This window comes from Bidens hawaiensis, unplaced genomic scaffold (genome assembly GCF_021521415.1).
Source record: "Bidens hawaiensis isolate Kalapana, Puna unplaced genomic scaffold, B.hawaiensis_p1.1 tig00052544_1, whole genome shotgun sequence".
In the NCBI taxonomy this organism is placed as follows: Eukaryota; Viridiplantae; Streptophyta; class Magnoliopsida; order Asterales; family Asteraceae; genus Bidens; species Bidens hawaiensis.
The window spans coordinates 10,072-27,304 of NW_027499458.1; the positions used below are offsets into that span (position 1 = coordinate 10,072).

General features: G+C 39.7%; 1 pseudogene; it reads right to left on the reverse strand.

The window, feature by feature from the left end:
- Window positions 1-932: 932 nt before the first annotated feature.
- LOC143599710 (spermidine synthase 1-like) lies at window positions 933-6,158 on the reverse strand (annotated as a pseudogene).
- Window positions 6,159-17,233: the final 11,075 nt, after the last annotated feature.

The window sequence follows — 17,233 nt, forward strand, 5'->3', positions numbered from 1 at the left end:
AAGTCGTGTGTGCCATAGCCATGCTTCATCTTGCAAATTTACTAAGAGTGAGATGGGTGTACCAATCTTCAAATTAATTATGTAAAGTCTATTTTTCGAACGTTTGACTTTCATGAGAAGTGTTTCTTTTATGTCATACAAACGTAACTGATTGTATTCCATAACGACTTTACATCCGATTTCTGTTAGTTGCCCTAGATTCAAAATATTGCTTTTAAGTCTGGGAATGTAATAAACATTGGTTACAACTCTTTGCTCCATGTTTTTACATTCCAACAATATTGAGCCCATGCCATTTATTTCTACATACGAACCATCACAAAACGAACATTCCCACTGATCTTCTCATCTAATTCAGTGAAATGCTCTCGCGAACCGGTCATATGGTTGCTAGCACCATTGTCGAGATACCACATGCTTTCATCAGTTAACCTATAGTTATTGGGCTTGATCTCCTTTTTGTTTAAGAAAACTACTTGAGTATCAATACGGTCTTCACGGATTGCCATTAAAAGGGTCGGCTCTTCGTCCTCGTACACTAGATTGGCCTGATCTTGTGCATGATCCTTTTGAGGGCAATTTGAAGAATAATGTCCAAGTTTGCTACATTTGTAACATCTAACCTTACTCGTGTCACTAGTGAACTTCCTTCTATTTTGATTAGAATCTTTGGACGGGTCATGAGTGGAATCTTCCCGGGATGATGATGGTGTAAACCGTCCACGGCCTCGGCCTCGTGGATTGAACCTCCTACTTCCTCGTCTTGCATTTGATTGTCCACGACCATGATTACCGTCATGTCGTGTGAACATCAACTTATCATGATTATCAACTAGACTACCTTTCTTTGACTTGATTCGTTCCTCGAAAGTTTTAAGTCTTCTGATGGCTTCGTCTAAAGTCATTTCATCTAAATCCGAGTACTGTTCTATTTATGCTACTATTTGGATGAACTTTTCGGGCATGGAGTTAAGTAACTTACGTACTAGGGTTGATTCTTCAAAAGTTGTTCCTAAACCATTTGCTCTAGAAACTATGGCGTTCAACTTAGCGGTGAATGAATCAATAGATTCATCTTCTTTCATTTTCAACAATTCAAATTCGGATTTAAGGGTTTGTAACCGTGCCTTTTGCACACGATCTACTCCTATGTGCCTTTTTATACAACGAAATGATCAAACAAATATTGAATTGATAATAATATTGTGGGTTCGTTCGTTACATCAGAATGATACAGAGACATCGTTTATATATACACGATACATACATAAGACTTTAAACTAATGACATGTTTGACCCTTGTAGTTTGTTTACAGTAACATACTAAACTAAAACATAATATAAATAATAAATGACTAAAGTGACCCTCTGAGTTGTGTTCGAGTTGAGTGTGATTATATCCAACATTTTTTGCTTCTATGAGTGCAGAATTCTAGTCTAGCACTCTAGTTGACCATATATATCAATGGCTGTAGAATACCATGAATAGTTAAGTAACAAATCAGGGTATTTCGTCACCTTATTTGCATTTAGGTATGTTCCAAATTGATTTTTTCAGGCTTCGATTGTTGAATTCAATGACTTTCTGCTTAAATTAATAACTCAAAACCCTCATAAAACCAATTCTTATGAGCTAAATCAACAAACGCCCAACAATTATTAGGTACCCAATTGTAATTAACCGAAGAAATCAATACGGAAATAAAATTAAAATGTGCATGCCTAAGAGAAGAAAACCTCCACGAACAGGGTTGTCTATGCCTATATGTCAAATCGGACTTAGGAGGACTCGAATAATTGCAATTCACAATCGCACAGGAGTATAATCTGCAATTGCCGATTCCTTCGCCCTAGTTCTCTGTTCTTTCTACAGACTCTGTATGCTCAACAATTTACAAAATATAAACTGAATTATAAAATAAACATGACGATGGAGGAAGGCATCCGTGTAGATCTACAATATGCAAAAATAATCAATAAAACATTGAGAAAATTTGAAACTTTATTGTAATAATCAACTCTTTGTTGTAGAACTTCAATGGCCCTACATATTTGCCTCCATTGTGATTTTCATCTATCGGGTTAATCGAGGTTCTTGAAATCAACCCTGGGTCCCTCAATCGAACACAACATTAATCCGATAACACCACTGCGTTAATGTTTCGGTATACGAATTTTTAATAATAATATTTTTACATCGTGAAAATTTGAAAATATATGCAGAGCACAAAGATTACATAGAATATGCAGGAATGGATGTCAACGTCTAATTACGCGTAATTGAGTGACCTTTAAAACACTTGACGACAATTTGCAACGATATTCTCAATTACATACATAGAGCCATATGCTCTTGGCATGTGTGCAAACAACACCATTAGGTCGAAGTGCTTTAGCAACCGATTCAAAAAGCGGCTTTTTGAAAAGTTATTACGTGGGACCTGAAGTGCTTATGCATAATCAAAAAGTGGCTTTTCGAAGAGTTCTTATAGGCTCGAGTATGTATACCTATGGGATCAGAAGAATCGAGTATAACCACATCATAACTTCCTTCGGGAGCAGACTTCAAGAATGCAACTCCTAAAAGATATATATGTATATTTAAAAAAAAACAAAACCCTTCTAGAAAAATACTAAATAATGAGAACAATAACAAAAGGTTATATATTGTATATACCATTGCCTATGTGGAGTTCGACAAGCATATCAACAAACCCGACAGGTACATAAGGAAAAAACTCTATATAAACCTGAAAACCCATGTTATGTTATTAACATAGTTCAACATGCATATCATCAAACCCGACAGGTAAATGAGGAAAAAACTCTTTATAAACCTGAAAACCCCTATTATGTTATTAAACATTTTGAATTAACCATGCTCAGAAATTAGATAGATCATGAATACTCACATTAATGATTATCTTATCTATCTCACAAATATATATGTGTTCAAGAGAAGAATGACGAGCTACTTTACGCAATACACCACCATCTCCTGCAATAACCAAAACCTACAAATTATCATAAATACATTGAGGTTTGAATCTATATTTTTTTCATCAACGGTTATGAACAAACGCTCATGATTAAACTAACATTATTTAGCCATAAAGATTGCAAGGAAACAGTTGTGAGTAAAGAATAGATTAATGGAACATTTTTAGGATTTGGGACTGAACAAAGAAGCAGATGAGTAATCATTTCCTAATACGCACACTAAGCTCTCTCGGTAAGTTGAATTACTCCATCAGTCCATCCAACACAAGGACCTTTCCATACGTTGCAGACTGAAAAAAAAAATCACCACACATTTTACCATGAAGTGACAAAGAAAGAAAGAAAGGAAAAAAAACATAATTCAATTACCTGAAATACCATAAGTTTGTGGTAATCAGATTTGCCCTCAAACAGCACCTTTTTCCACTTCAAAGAGTGTGCTTCTTCTGCAATATCATTAGTTTGTACATTATACTGTGTTCATACCAAAATTCTTTTATTAAATTAACAAAATATAAAAACCCTACCAAGAATCAACCCATGAACTAAATTAACCATCTTGACATCACTAAATGATCTAAAAATCAAAAAGGTACTCACTACATAATCCCAAATTAACATCAGATTCATAGAACTTAACAAAAATAATAAAATTATAATCAATTTAGAAACAGACCTATCAGGCCACATTGGGCTAATTTCTGATAATCATCCAAAAAATTACCGACAATGTATGACCACTGGTGGCAACTCCGTTGTCATCTTCTTCTTTCGGCCTCTTCACTGCAGTGCCGACGACGGTTTGTTCAACCAGTTGTCGGTGTCTTACATCACTGTGATTGTTAAAGTGTGCCCTAATATCTGTGTTTGAAAATGGCGCAACGCAGCTGCTTTCATTTCGTGATTAAATACAAAATATGACTCATGAACGATAAAGAGTGAACGTGGGTATGGCCACCATAGAAAGAGGAACCGTAATGATCAGAAACAAAAACTGTAGGTAACCGCATGAGGACACATAACCACCATAGAAAGCCCGTTCCTAGAAATAGTACTTGAGGAACCGTATGATAACTGCATGCGAGGGTAGATGGTAACCACCATGAAAACTGCTTAAAATAGTTACATCAATGATCAGGATTTCACCCAGTTCTTTAATAGGGCTGAGATCTAATAAAAATAATCTATATATGTTGAATTAAATAAATCAAATTTAACATGCACTTCCATTAAAAGGAGGCGTTTTATAAAAACTTCCATCAAAGGAGGAGGCCTTCAGTAATTGGATTACTATCTCATAAAACATATGGCAATCGGGGGAGTTTGACCAAAATATTTAATCTGGGTTTCAGTTTTGTTTTTTTTATAATCTGTTGCATTTGGAAAGTGAGAAGATAATAGATTTTCAATGGTTTCAATACGAGTCTGGCTCAAATGATGGAATATAAAAATCCTAAGTTTTATATGAGTAGCTTTAATTAAGATCGAACAAAGTAGGGACTGTAGGAGTCAATTAGACCAATTGGTTAACTTTGATGTTTTAAAAATGCAAATCTCCTTGTTTGTTTTGTAGACTAGTTAATTGCTAGTCTTCGTTGTAAATATAATAAGCCTTTTTAAACAGGAATTGTTTGTGAATTAATTTACCATTTTTAGTGGCAATTAATTATCATTTACTAGTTTGATTATTCTGTGTTATGGGGGTTTATTCAAGTTTTTGTTCTAATTGTTTGTTATTTTATGATAATTTATTTTATTTTTAGCGTAATTTTGTTTTTTAATTTAATACATATATATTAGTTTGTTATTAAATTTTTTAGCGTTTGAGTATTTTCAATTGAGGTGTGTAGGTATTTTAGACTTTTAACGAAGAAACATAAACGGACACGAACATGTTGATTTTTTTAAATGAACAAATGAACACAAATATTTGTCTAATGAAAAAGGGGACGTTGACGTAGTTGATAATAGTGGATAGTATCGGAAGTTAACTGGCGATGGAGATGATAGACCAACAACAGAGAACATGTAAAGAAGATAAATTAAATTAGGGTTTAATGATGAAAGTGTTTACCAATAAATGAGTTCTTATAACCCATTTTAGGGCTATTAGGGTTTGGTAAGACCCATAACCCATGGAAATTATTTTTCGATGATTAAGGGGTTATTTCACAAATAAATGAGATGTTATAACCCGTTTAGAAGTTATCCGGGTTTGGTGAGATCCATGACCATAAAAAAATTTTGTTTGATTATGAAAGAGTTCCATAAATAAATGAGATGTTATAACCCATTTAAGATTATCTGGGTTTGATGAGACCCATACCCGCGAATTCGAGTCAAATGCATGAGAAGCTTCCATTTAGAAATCAAGCAATCTGGTGGCTCTAGAGAATCGGGAACAACCTGAGAGCAACAAGTAGGATTTCTAGATCACCAACCAATATGTTTCCTACAACAACCAAACACTCGGTTTTGCAGCATACGCCCGACAAGGCAACGCAAACAATCCTGACCCAAATAATCCACAACCGAACCCATCTACAATCCTGATGCCAACAATCCTGACCCTTCAAACCATGTATCCGTTCAACCCGCAAATGGTCTCGTACATACAATATCTAAGTTCCGGAGCCCCTAACCCAAATACGGTGTCCGGTTTCCAAAACCCAACCACGAATATGATGGCTGGTTCCGGTTCCCAACCCGATGACGAGACGGTGCTGGAAACCCGGAGCCACAACCCGTCCCGGAGACTCGCAGCGGTTCGAGCCAACGTGGAGGCGGGCGTGGGAGAAAACACGTAAAGAAACCCGCCGACGAACCTCGGACTAAAAGGACCACTATACCGTGGAAACCCGACGAGTGTGAACTACTTGCACAGGCGTGGGCACGATATCGGAAGATCCCGAGTGCGGTAAGTTTTTAAAAATATAATTTTTTTAAATTACTTTGAACAAACATTAAACTTGTAATATTTTTATTTTTTTTAGCAAACACTCAAGCATCAAGCGTATTTTGGAACAAAATTAAAGATTTGTTCCACGAACTTGGCGGGGACCCGCGTCGGGAAAAAGATTCGGTAATGTTGAAATGGACCGATATAAACACCAAAAGCACGACTTACCATGCGGTTCACACTCGGATGACTCGAACATGGCGTAGCAGTGTCTCTCACGCGAATATCATGGAAATGACGTTGGTAGAGTATCAACAGAAGTCGGGGAACTTCGATTACTTTAACTGTTGGAAATCCCTCATGGGGTTTCACCCTGAGTGGGCCTCCGTGATATGGACCTTGTTTCTCATGCACATGGAGTTTTGGAAACTTCTAATTTTCCATGTGCATGTTTTTATTATTAGTTGTTTTTGTTTAATCATGGGAAAGTATTGTGTGGAAAGTGGTGTGGTGGTCCTAGAATAAAGGATGGTTGTAGGTGGTTAGCACTCCATAGCCTGCCATGTATTAGGTTAGTGGGTGGTGGAGTTAGTTATTTCTTTGGTTTGTAATCTCCTTTATAAGGAGAACGTATTTCCTTTTTATTATTATGAAGTAGAAAATTGTCTCACACACTCCTTCTTATTTCTTATCTAGTCTCTCACTCCTTTCTTGATTAACAAATCTGACAGGATCATATCAGTGGTATCAGAGCCAAAGCTGATCCACCTCTATGGATACTCGTAAGAAAACCAATGTCGAGTTCCAACAAGAGACTAGCGACCGGTTGGCTCAACATGACTCGATGGTTGAGCGAATTATAACCGAAATGCAAAGTCTTACCGCGGTGGTGAAGGCTCTACGGGAACAAGATTCTGGCCGGTCACCAGGCTCAACCTCTGGTGGTTCTGTGGTTAACACCACCAAGCCCTATCTCAAACTCCATTTTCCCCAATACAACGGAGGGGATCCGACTGGGTGGCTTTATCAAGCCGACCAGGTTTTTTTGATTTCCAAAAGGTGGTTCTAGAAGAACAAGTTCAATTGGCTTCATTCCATCTTGACGGAATTGCTCTACAGTGGCATCGATGGTTAACCAAGCACCGGGAACCTTTAACGTGGGTCGAATTTTCACAGGCTGTATTAGCCCGTTTCGGGCCGACCGAGTTTGAAGACCCCTCTGAATCCTTATCCCGTCTCAAACAAACTACTATCATAGCTGTTTACCAAGAGGCTTTTGAAAAGCTATCCCACCAAGTAGACGGTTTGCCGGAATCGTTTTTGATCGGTTGCTTTATTGGTGGTCTCAATAAAGATATCCGTATAGAAGTGAAGCTCAACAATCCGAAGCAACTCCATAAGGCTATCGGAAGAGCCAGGTTGGTGGAGGACAAAATGAATCTGGGTCATGAACTTTCTTCTGCTAACAACACCTCGAACCCTCTTTCGGTTAACCAACTGCCCGGTTCCACAACACAAGGCATTTTGGGTCCAACCCCGACTCAAAAATTAGCACTGCCGGCTCCTAATCCCATTAGGTGACTCACAAGTGCGGAACAAAGGGACCGTCATGCCAAGGGTTTATGTTACAATTGTGACGAAAGGTATACGCCGGGCCATAAGTGTACTAAACCGCAGTTGTTTATGATCATCGACTCGAAGGATGAATTGGATCACCTTGAGGACAAGGTGTGTTCGAGGGGGGTGGAATGATATGGACCTTTTTTCTCATTCACATGGAGTTTTGGAAGCTTCTAATTTTCCATGCACATGTTTTTATTATTATTTGTTTTTGTTTAATTATGGGAAAGTATTGTGGAAAGTGGTGTAGTGTCCTAGTAGGGATGAGCATGGTATGGTACCGGTACCGACCGGTACCGATCCCGATTATCACAAAGTTTTTGTTTAATTATCACAAAGGGACCCGCGTCCAGACGGTTATTAAGATCTTCTAGAAAGGGACAGCTGGCCCAATCACAATTCCAACATCCTTCGTCTATAAATACCCTCTCAATCTCTATGAGGTATTCATTCACTCTCGCTGTACTTACTCTGTATACTTTAGTACTTTCTCTCTTAAGAACTGTACTGATTCTCACGCCGGAGGGTGGTAACGGGAAGACCCCCCACCTCTTGTTCTTCCCGCAACGAGACTCACAGTGTCTGTTTTGCAGGTTCCGATCATTGAACTTTGGGAAGTTATACTCATACTCATATTGCGTTGGTTGTTATTGTATCTTACCCTGTGGACTCATTGGATCCAGGACCCGTTAAGGGGATCGGATCCGTGTTTCTTCATTGGCGCCATCCGTTCTGGTGTTAGAACTGCATAAGTTTTCGTTGGTTTTTTGGTTCGTTAAATATGAGTAAACTTCCTGAGGGGCCGACGGGAACTCCTGCACCTACTTCACGTGTTACAAACACGGAAGCACCTGAAGGTTTTGCTTCAAGTGTTTTTGCACGTGTCACAGCTCCGAGTTCACGGACCACCGATACAACACCAGGTGATCGTACCCTCGAGCGTGTCACAATACCAACTGGGCCAACCCCTACTGATTTGGGACGCGTTACGGCACCAGAAGTTTCCAATCTGAGTGACCTCGGACAAATTATGGGAGAAACTCGCCGAACTCGATCAGTATTGGGTCTGGAGGACGATTCAGGCGATCTGATCTGGCGAGGACTCATCAACATAATTCCAGATCTAGAGGACCACTGTCTCCAGAAGAGTGGCTCCGCATACAGCAAGAGAGTTTGGCAGCTAAATATGAGCGTAGAGTGCGCAATGAACGTTTTCATGCCCGCACTGTGACTTATGAAGAATCTCCCCAGAGATCTCTTTCTTCTCCATCAACAGTGAGAGGAAATCAAATCCGTTATAGTCAACAGACAGAGCAAGAGTTTGGTGAATTACGGAGGTTGCGCCCCCGTCCTCGAATCGACATGTGGATGCCATCTTATGTAGATGAGTTTGATAGTTATGATTCAACTTATCACCCAGGAGACTTCAGTTTTTACACTGGCAGGTGGTGTTAGTGGATGGACGCTCCCCTATTGGTGTCACATGTTCGCATTGACACTAACAGGGGCAGAACGAGGATGGTTTGAAAAGTTACCTAATTGTAACACGGTACTTTTGGTTATAATAATAAAATAAATTTCGTTTATTTTATATTGTGTCATTTATCGGTTTAGATAATAAACTGTACATGGTTGGGCTTGGACTTTAGAAGATGGAATGGGCCTTAGGTCCATGGGCTTAAGGGAGTATAAGTACCCCTTAAACCCTAAACCTTTCCATTTTCATCCATCTCTACACCTTAGCCTACACCTTCCAAAACACACACATCATCCTATAAACCGAACCAAGATCCAAAGACGAGAACCCGAGCTTGTTGGTGCTAGATCGTCATGAAGAAACAAAACAACATAAAGGCTTAAACGTGTTCATTGTTCGACTCGTTTAAGGTACGTTATGATTAGAAATCGTTCGTTTAGGTTTGGATTGGTTTGGGAAATCACATATCTGTTTTAGTATGTTGAAAACGGATCCAACATAGCAAATATTACTGAAATTCATTAACGATTGATAGGTTAATTGATAACCTAAAAGAACCCGTAGCATATATGCCTAAATCGCACCCCATAAACATGAATATTTGGACGAACAAAGGGTTAGGGTTTGTAGGCGCTGTAATTCCGAATCCGTTGATACCTAAATCGTGTTATCTGGTTAAGAAACAAAGGTTTAATTGCAAATAACAGATCTGTTGACTATTTGTTGTTCTTGACGATTTTGACTTTGACCCCATGAGTCAAAGTCTGAATAAGATTTGTGCAATTCGTTAAGATAAGGTAGCGAATTGATTATCCCAGTTCGTTATGATCAGATAACGAATCAGTTTCCCAGTTCGTTATAATCACATAACGAATCAAGTGATTTGTTACCCGCCCAATTCGTTAGGATAATGAAGTAGGCTAGCGAACTTGGATAACGAACTAGGTAATGAATCAGGTGGTTCGTCACGCTCCAATTCGCTATGATGAGACAACGAACCAGACTAACGAATCAGATCATAAAGGATAACGAATTAGCTAACGAATTAAGCTTAATTCGTTATGGCGAAGGAGTTAGTTAATTAATAATAAATTAAAATCCTAATGGAAAATGTGTTAAGATAGTTAACGAAAATATGAGTAGTAATAGTTAATTGATGCATGTAAATATTATACAGTTAGCTGTGCACAGCTCAAGAAAGGGATTACGATTAACGATGAACGTAACCGCATTCAGGTGAGTTTCTAGCCCCATTTCCTGGTTATGTTTTCGGGTCTGTGTGCATACTCGATATGAATGTTAATACACTTACCTTAAATGGTAAGTGTTTGTCAAGTATGTATGCATGCTTGACAGTACGTGAACAACCTTCGGGTATTGCACGTATTGTTAAGGCAAGTATAATGTAGTATCTATGATATGTGTATGTGAATAAGGAAGTGTGTACGACTATGATATGTATGGTATTAAATGTATGGATATGATAATGAACGGTAAGGTAAGGTTAAAGGGTTGCATACCCTAATAATGTATGCGAAGGTTGAAGGGTTGCATACCCTAATAATATATGCGAAGGTTGAAGGGTTGCATACCCTAATAATATATGTGAAGGTTAAAGGGTTGCACAACCTAATAATGTATGCGAAGGTTAAAGGGTTGCATACCCTAATAATATATGCGAAGGTTATAGGGCGCAATGCTCTTTAAAACGTAAGGTATGGTTATGCAAGTATGAAAGTATGAAATATGTACAAAAGTATGTAGTTATGAATATGTTGTATGTAGTGTGATTAACTAGAACTCACTCAGCATAGCTGACTTTTAGTATGCACGCAGGTGAGTAGAATGAGACAACTGGCTTGAGCGGGGGCACATGGCAAAAGAATAAAGAGTCTGGCATCTGAAGACCTAAGACGTTTTTAATTAATGTTTTGATTTGAAAGACAATATGTTCGCTAAAGACAAAGTTATGAATTAAATTGTAATGTTTATGAAAGTTTTTAATATTCCGCGAATGTTTTATTAACTCTGATATTTAAAACTGTGTTTATGAGTCAATCCAACGTCAAAAGTAGGGAACCGGTAACGGGGCCTTAGAAGTTGGTATCAGAGAAAAGTTTGAGAGATTTAAGCATCCTACATGCTTAGATTTGAACAAAGGATGGGATTAAAGTAAGAAAGGAAAGAAGATGCCAGTACGACAATTCCATGTGTCATACAAGCAAGCTAAGTGAAAGTAAAGTATGTGACTAATTTAACATGTAAAGTAGAATAATGTATGAATGCTAGCTTAATTGCTAGGGATAGGAGTATATGATGATATGAACTGTTTGACTATTTAACTGTTTAAGAAAAGAATTAGCACAAATAGACTCATAAGGGGAAGTGTATAGGACACAGAAAGTAACGTGATCAGCTAATCACAGCTGGCCACTGTTATTACCTGTTAGCCTTACTATCCTTGTACTAAATAGTTCCTTGAGTGATGACGTTTGTGTTTTCCTTTTAGAATACGATGGCTGGAGCTGGAGAAATTGCTGGAGCTGGAGGTCGCACCGACGTCGTGGAAGGCCGCGTACTGTCCAACGACCCTCGGTAGGAACAACTTCCAACACCGGAGATGAAGGAAACGCAGTTGGGAAAAACCCGAACAACAACGAAGGGGTTCAACTAGATCCCGCAATTCAAGCAGCTATTGTTAAAGCTGTAGCCACTGCTGTGAAAAACATCACTCCTGGAGGGTCTGCTGGAAGCCGTGAAAGAACTGCCGAAGGGGCGGGTGGTGATGGTAGGAGAGATGAGGAAGGAGAGAGGGAGGCCTCGAGTGGGGTTAGGTCTGTGAAAGTCGATGACAGGAAGAGAGGCCGGGGTGGGTGCAACTACAAGTCATTTAAAGGTTGTGACCCGTCGTAGCTGAGTGGTTTGGGAGACACAATCGCTACTCTTCAGTGGATAACCGCCATGGATAAAATTATCCGCATTAGCGAGTGCCGTCCCGACCAAGCTGTGGGTTACGCTACTCAGTCATTCGGTGAAGAAGCAATGTACTGGTGGGAATCGGTTAAGCAGAGGAAGAGTCAAGAGGAAATCAAGGCTATAAGGTGGGAGGAACTGAAAGAACTGGTTATGAAGAAATTTTTTGATGACGCCGAGGTTGAGAGGGCGAAGATGAAGTTCCTGAACTTGAAAGCTGGGACGATGACACATCGTGAGTATACCACCGAGTTTAACCGAATGTCTAGGTTAGTGCCTGACATGGTTAACACTGAGGCTAAAAGGATCAAGTTCTATGTGAGGGGATTGCCACAGTGAGTCCGTACGCTAGTAAGGACGAGTAAACCTGCTACATTTGGCTCAACTTTCGAGCTCGCAGAGATGGTTTATGCGGACCTGGCTGTGGATGATATTGTGGTGGAAGAAGAGAAGAAAGATAAGAAGTGGGTCAATGTCAAACGACCCGGTACTCAGTTGTGGAACTCTAAGGATAAGAAGCAGAAAGTGTGGGAGAATAAATCGTGCAAGACGTATGGTAAAATTCACGGTGGCGAGTGCAAGTGGGGTAAGGGATCAGATGTTTTTTTAAGTGTGGAAAGGAGCATGGAGGAGAATGCAGAGTAGGGTCAAACGCCTGTTATAAGTGCGGAAAGGTGGGGCACTATGCTCATGAGTGCAGCGAGAAGCCGGCGTGTTTCCGGTAAGGTAAGACGGGCCACATGGCCAGAGAGTGTACTGAAGCTGGGGGAAGCGGGAAGAAGGATGCTGAACCGTCAAGGCCAAAGACCAGGGCCTACATGTTGACCCAAGAGAAAGCCAAGCATATACCAGATGTCGTGACAGGTACGTTTCTAGTAAATGGTATTTCCGCTTCAGTATTATTTGATTCAGGAGCAAACAAAAGTTTCGTAGCCACGCCATTTAGTAACCTAGCTAAAATGAAATGTTGTCGAGTGTCTGAAACCTTTAAAGTAGAAACCGCTAGTGACACCTCGGTTAAAATAATGAGAATGGTTAAGGACTGTAAGATAGAGTTAGAGGGTCATGAGTTCCCTGTTACCTTGTATGTTATGACCTTAGGAGGGTTCGATGTGGTTTTGGGTATGGATTGGTTGTCTGAGTATGAGGCTCATATTGTGTGTAAGAGTGGGATAATAAGGTTAAAGTCCTTGGATGGTAGTGAGGTGATGGTTTATGGTGATAAGGAAAGTTTTGGGCTTAATGTCATTTTGATGATAAATGCTGAAGGTTTATTACGACGTGGATGCGGTGCCTACCTGGCTTATGTTGTCAACGCTTCGGCCGAGACAAAAGAAATGAAAGATGTTCCCATTGTGCGCGACTACCCAGAAGTATTCCCTGAGGATCTTCCAGGGTTGCCACTGGAGAGGGAGATAGAATTCCAGATAGGTTTAGAACCAGGAGCCCAGCCCGTCGCGAAAGCACCTTACCGTCTAGCGCCGTCTGAAATGAAGGAATTGATGTCCCAACTACAAGAACTCCTCGACAAAGGTTTCATAAGGCCAAGTGTTTCCCCGTGGGGCGCACCAGTGTTGTTCGTGAAAAAGAAGGACGGAAGTATGAGAATGTGCATAGACTATCGCGAGTTGAATAAGCTTACGATAAAGAATAGATATCCTTTGCCAAGGATTGATGATCTGTTTGACCAACTGCAAGGTTTAATTTGGTTCTCACGGATAGATCTCCGATAAGGCTATCATCCGTTGAAGGTGAAAGAGGCAGACATCCCTAAGCAGCGTTTCGGACGCGGTATGGACACTACGAGTTCCTCGTAATCTCATTCGGTCTAACGAATGCTCCCGCAACATTTATGGACATGATGAATAGGGTGTGTCGGCCAATGTTGGATAAGTCAGTTACCGTCTGCATCGATGATATATTGATTTACATGTTGAGCATCTGGTAGAGGTATTGGAGACTCTGAAGAAAGAGAAGTTGTACGCTAAGTTTTCAAAATGTGCATTCTGGTTACGAGAAGTGCAATTCTTAGGTCACGTGATAAATCCTGAAGGGAATTCTGTGGACCCAGCTAAGATTGAGGCGATAACGAATTGGAAGACTCCACAGAATCCGACTGATATACGAAGCTTCCTAGGGTTAGCTGGTTACTATAAAAGATTCATCGAAGGTTTCTCCAAGATAGCCGCACCGTTGACCGGTATGACCCGAAAGTCGAGAGTATTCAGTTGGGGTAAGTTTCAAGAAGAGGCTTTTTAGGAATTAAAGAAGAGACTCACGCAAGCTCCCATCCTTGCTTTACCCGATGGTGACGAGGATTTGGTTGTTTGTACTGATGCTTCGCATCGTGGGTTAGGCTACGTGTTGATGCAACGAGGAAAGGTGATAGCTTACGCGTCTAGACAGTTGAAAGTCCATGAGAATACTTATTCGATGTATGATTTGGAGCTAGCAGCAGTAGTGCATGCTCTCAAGATATGGAAGTATCCGTATGGTACAAAGTGTACCATTTACACAGATCATAAAAGTTTAAAGTACTTCTTCGAGCAGAAGGAATTGAACATGAGGCAGAGAAGGTGGTTAGAATTGATAAAGGATTACGACTGCGATATTAAGTACTACCCTGGGAAAGCTAATGTGGTCTCCGACGCGCTAAGCCGTAAGAATGATGAAGTCCTAGCAATAGTGAAGTCATACCAGTTGATTATGAATTCAAGTCTATTTGAAGAAATTATCAATGCACAATCAGAGGTGCTAGTAGATGTAGGGCTAGTAAAGAAGGAAAGGATTTTCGATCAGCAAGACGAGTTGATGGAAAACACTCATGGTGTTAAGACTAGGTTTGACCGTATGTGGATTCCACGCTATGGAGATCTCAGAGGTCGAATCTTAGAGGAAGCTCATAAGTCAAGGTATTCGATTCATCCAGGAGCTAATAAGATATACCAAGATTTGAAAAGAGATTATTGGTGGCCGGGAATGAAGAATGATGTAGTAGATTATGTCAGTAAGTGCTTAACATGTTTACAAGTCAAAGTAGAGCACCAGAAGCCTTATGGGAAGATGCAACCTTTGGAGATACCAGAATGGAAATGGGAACACATTACCATGGATTTCATTACTAAGCTACCTCGTACAGCTAAACATCATGATACCATTTGGGTGACCAAAAGTGCTCACTTTCTTTCTATACGAGGGGCCATCTCATCAGAAACGTTAGCAAGCTTGTTAATTAAAGAGGTTGTATCTAAGCATGGAGTACCGTTATCGATCGTATCTGATAGGGATACTCGATTTACTTCGAGGTTTTGGAAGAAGTTCCATGAAGCCATGGGAACAAGATTGAACATCAGTGCGGCGTATCATCCTCAAAAAGATGGACAGTCTTAAAAGACGATCCAAACCCTTGAGGATATGCTACGTGCCTGTGTTTTAGACTTTGGTGGAAGTTGGGATGATCACTTGCATCTAGTAGAGTTCTCCTATAACAACAGCTACCATTCAAGTATTGGCATGCCGCCATTTGAAATGCTTTATGGTAGACGATGTAGAACCCCGGTGTGTATGGGGGAGATTGGTTAGAAGGATATGGGAAGCCTAGAAGTGGTTCAAGAAACGTCTTCAAAGTTCGATCAGATTAAGTCTAGGATGAAAGCTACTCAAGACAGACAGAAGTCGTATGCTGATAAGCGGCGACGACCGATTGAGTTTAACGTTGGCGACAATGTGATTCTCAAGGTCTCACCTTGGAAAGGAATCATTCGATTTAGAAAGAGAGGAAAGTTGAGTCCAAGGTACATTGGACCGTTTAAGATTATGGAACGTGTAGGTGAAGTGGCTTATAAGCAGAATTTGCCAGAAGAGTTAGAAGGAATTCATTCAACCTTCCATGTTTCTCATATGTGAAAATGTCTGGCTGTTGACACGTCTCATGTGCCATTAATGGACATTGAGGTTGATGAACAGGTGAATTACATAGAGCAACCGGTTGAGATAGTTGACCGCAAGGAGAAGCAACGTCGTCACAAGGTTATACCTTTAGTGAAGGTGATATGGAAACATCGCAAGGGTTCAGATGCTACTTGGGAAGCTGAGGATGAGATGCGCATGTATACCCAAATTTGTTTATGTAATAGTTAAGTTTCGGGGACGAAACCTCTTTAAGGAGGGAAGACTTGTAACACCCTACTTTTGATTATAATAATAAAATAAATTTCATTTATTTTATATTGTGTTGTTTATCGGTTTAGATAAAAAACTGTACACGGTTGGGCTTGGACTTTAGAAGATGGAATGGGCCTTAGGTCTATGAGCTTAAAGGAGTATAAGTACCCCTTAAACCCTAAACCTTTCCATTTTCATCCATCTCTCCACCTTAGCCTACACCTTCCAAAACACACACATCATCCTATAACCCGAACCAAGATCCAAAGACGAGAACCCGATCTTGTAGGTGCTAGATCATATGAAAAAACAAAACAACATAAAGGCTTAACCGTGTTCATTGTTCGACTCGTTTAAGGTACGTTTATGATTAGAAATCGTTCGTTTATGTTCGGATTGGTTTGGGAAATCACATATCTGCTTTAGTATGTTAAAAACGGATCCAACACAGCAAATATTACTGAAATTCATTAACGATTGATAGGTTAATTGATAACCTAAAAGAACCCATAGCATATATGCCTAAATCGCACCCCATAAACATGAATATTTGGACGAACAAAGGGTTAGGGTTTGTAGGTGCTGTAATTCCGAATCCGTTGATACCTAAATCGTGTTATCTGGTTAAGAAACAAAGGTTTAATTGGAAATAACAGATCTGTTGACTATTTGTTGTTCGTGACGATTTTGACTTTGACTCCATGAGTCAAAGTCTGGATAAGATTTGTGCAATTCGTTAAGATAAGGTAGTGTGTTGATTATCCCAGTTCGTTATGATCAGATAACGAATCAGTTTCCCTGTTCGTTATGATCAGATAACAAATCAAGTGATTTGTTACCCGCCCAATTCGTTAGGATAACGAAGTAGGCTAGCGAACTTGGATAACGAACTAGGTAATGAATCAGGTGATGAGACAACGAACTAGACTAACGAATCAGATCATAAAGGATAACGAATTAGCTAACAAATTAGGCTTAATTCGTTATAGCGAAGGAGTTAGCGAATTAAATAATAAATTAAAATCCTAATGAAAAATGTTTTAAGACAGTTAACGACAATATGAGTAGTAATAGTTAATTGATACATGTAAATATTATAC